This window comes from Orycteropus afer, unplaced genomic scaffold (assembly GCF_000298275.1).
Source record: "Orycteropus afer afer isolate SDZICR_OR568_19922 unplaced genomic scaffold, OryAfe1.0 scaffold00198, whole genome shotgun sequence".
Taxonomy (NCBI): Eukaryota; Metazoa; Chordata; class Mammalia; order Tubulidentata; family Orycteropodidae; genus Orycteropus; species Orycteropus afer.
The window spans coordinates 4,339,649-4,343,432 of NW_006921785.1; positions in this window are offsets into that span (position 1 = coordinate 4,339,649).

Consider the following 3,784-nt stretch of genomic DNA (forward strand, 5'->3'; position numbering starts at 1 on the left):
TCAGCTGGGTTCAATAATTCATTGCAATGTCCACACAGAACTCACAGACCACACTCACACTTATGAGGCTTATTAGGGAAGGTGTTGTTGTTGTTGTTGTTACGTGCTGTTGAGTCGGCCCCCACTCATGGCAACTCCTCCTTGGGTTTCTGAGGTAGTATCACTACGGAAGTAGATTGCCCAGTCTTCCTTCTGAGGAGTGGCTGGTGAGTTTGAACCCCCAGCCTTCTGGTTAGCAGTCAAGTGCCTTAGGCACTATGCTACCAGAGCTCCTTATTAGGGAAGTAATAGGTTATAATTCAGGATCAGAAATGACTCAGAATATACAGCTCTCCATCAGGACACCCTCTTCCCAACCATGCCAGCAGGCAGGGCTCCCTTGAGCAGGCAGGGCTCTACTTGAGGAGTGTTACAAAGTTCTTTCGCTCCACTGAAGGCACCCAAATCCACCAGCAGGCCTCTTGACCAAAGGCACGCAGCTTTCTCACTCCACGTGCCAGGAAGCTCCAATGAAAACTTTCTACCCTACCCCAGGCTCATTATGATTTAAGGGTAACCAAGGGGCAAGATAGGAATTATATACAAGGAGAGCTTCTTTTGAGAAATGAAACAGAAGCAACCTGATTTCTAATCATTCATTCACTGAGAGAAAATAAAATCACTTGGGCCTTTTCTGTGTGCAAGTAAAGAGGTGACCGAACATGTAGGAGCTGTCCTTTTTATGAGAGCCTGCCATAACAGTCTATGGAGAAAAGGAGAGGAAATGTGAGAAAATGATACGCCGTGTCATGGCGTGTCCTCAATTGAGGTCAAAACATGCTAGTCAACACTCTGCCAACTTGCTGTGTGATTTTAAACAAATAGCTTCCCCTCTCTGGGCTGAAGTATCCTTGGCTATGAAATTAGCAGCTGGAGAGAACTTGAAGAAGGAATGCAGCATGTATAAGGAACCAGCAATCCCACTGTATTTTTTAGTCTATGGCTGTCCTGCTCTCCATAGTTGTGGTTTGCTGCTGTCGAGGCAGCTACAGTTCTTGGTGATCTTTTATACAATAGAATGAATCATTGTCCAGTCCTGTGTCATCTTCAGGATTGCTGCTGTCTGTGAGTCCATTGTTGTGGCTTTTGTGGCAATCCATCTCACTGAGGATCTCCCTCTTTTTCACTGATTTTCTACTTTACCAAATATGATGTCGTTCTCCAGTGACTGATCTTTCTGGCTGACGTGTTCAAAGTAAGTGCCCCAAAGTCTCTCCACACTTGTTCCCAAGGAGCATTCTTGTTATATTTCTTCTAAGATTGATTAGTTTATTCTTCTAGTAGTCCACAAGGAGCTCTTGGTAGTGTAGTAGCTAAGGCACTTGGCTGCTAACCAAAAGGTCAGTTGTTCAAACCCACCAACCACTTTGCGGAAGAAAGATGAGGCAGTCTGCTTCCATAAACATTTACAGCCTTGGAAACCCAAAGGGGGTTGCTATGAATCAGAATCAATTCGGTGGCAGTGTGTTTGGATTTTTTGGGGGGCGGGGGGGGGATCTACAGTATATTCCATATCTTCTCCTACACCACAGTTCTAATGCATATTCTGTCTTCCTTTTTCATTGTCCACCATTCACATGCATATGAGGCAATTGAAAAGAACATGACCATTTCAAAACTTCTCCATTCTGCTTTGATCTCCAAATCTCTTCAGATTCTCCTCACTCTTAACAAGTGATCTGGCTCCCTACTTCACAAAGAAAATAGAAATCTCTGACAGGAATTACTTCAACCTCCCACGCTATATCTATACCCCTGCTCTTCCCTGACGCCTTGGACATGGAGCATGCATCTCTTCCTTCCTATCATCTTTTAAATTATACATGTTGGAGCCATTCTCAATGTAAAAATAAAATAAACAAATGAAAACCTTCCTTGGTCCCCAATCCCCTTCTGATTGGTAATGTACCTTTTTGTTCCTTTCCCAAACCTCTTTAAAGGGTTGTCTGCACTCCCTTTTCTTCATTTCCTTGCCTTTCCTGTCATTGCTCAGCACCTCCAGTCTGACCTGCCCCACCCTACACCCCCCCACCACTCCACCACAGCTGTGTTCTGTTACTGAAGGATGTTTGTGCAATTTCTTTGACTTCTTGACAGGGCACCCAGCACAGTTGGCCACTTCCTCTTTTCTTGGCTTTGAGATACCACACCCTCTTGATTCCGCTCTGGCCACTTCTCACTATCTTTTGCCTGTTTCTTAAATCTGAGGGCCACAAGACCTAGTCCTAAGCTCATTTCTCTTCTCACTCTATACCCTCTCCCTAAACAATCTCATTCACATAAAAGCCTTGTTCCTCATCCTACATTGGTGAGTAGCAACTGGGGTCTTCAAAGCTTTCAAGTGGCCATTTAAGATGCATCTAATGGTCTCCTAGCATTGGAAGCAAAGAAGAGTGCAAAAAACCAAGGGTGTTTGGAAGCAATCAGCCCTAGGACACGATGGCCGTCGGGACCAGAAGAACGAGATGTGCCCAGCTACCAATGCCAGCCACTCAGGAAAGGATCAAATCTGGAGATCCTGGATAGAGTGGGAGGGAAAACAAACAAAATCTAAAAACTCAATAATGACCAGAATGACTGGTCGGTTGGAGTCTGGTGAGACCCCAATACTATGGCCCTGGAATACATTCTGCACCTGGAATAAAACTCACCCCCAGGGGCTGGCTCTCAGCCCAATAGTAAAAACAAAACAAAACAATCTCATCTACCTCTGGGTTTAAATTGAAGATCAAGTCCCTTGTTTTACCTGTTCTCAGGTATTTATGAAATATGCTAGAATCTGAATTTTTGGTAGGGAGTCCCTGCACTTTTCCAGACAGGTAGTGAATCAGCTTTCATATACATTTAAAAATAAAATCTCTTATCGTGTTATTTTTACTGAATTTTAGCTAAGATGCATTATTGATTGCTTACTCTGTTCCAGAAGCTATTCTCACAGCTCAGTTAAGAATAAAGTCATTTAACTTTCATGGCAATCCAAGGAGCTGGTGGCTGTTGTTAGTTGTCATCAATTCAATTCCAACTGCTGATGACCCCATGTGTGCATGGTAGAACCGCTCCAAAGGGTTTTCCAGGCTGTGATCTTCCGGAAGCAGATCACCTGGCTTATCTTCTGAGGTGTGTGTGGGTGGGTTTGCCCTCCCAAGTTCTCAGCTAGTAGCTGAGTGCTTAACCATTTGCACCATCCAGGGAGCCACACCAAAAGAAGAAAAGTTAAAAGATTTTTCTTCAGAATCACACAGTAAGTAATTGGCAGAGCTGAGATCCAATCCAGGCCAGCTCGTCTGTTTACAAATTTATGCTCTTATCCATATCTCTGCGGCCTCTCTGTTTCTTATATTAGTGAAGAAACACATATTCATTGTAGAAATAAACAAATAAGGGGAAAAAAAGGGGGGACATGATAACTATGATCTATAATTCCACTACCCAGAGATAATCACTGTTGACATTTTTTTATATATTATTCCAGGTTTTTATCCTGGTATATATCTATGATAGGTTTTTATCATAACAATTAGATCATAATGTATTCTGTTGTGTCACCTGAATTTTTCACTCAACCATAAATCAAACATCTTTCCATCTCAATAAACACACCTCTAGAACAAAAAGGAGCTCTGGTGGCATAGTGCCTAAGGCATTTGACTGCTAACCAGAAAGCTGGCAGTTCAAACCCACCAGCCACTCCTTGCAGGAAGGAAGACTGGGCAATCTACTTCCATAGTGATACTGCTTCAGAAAC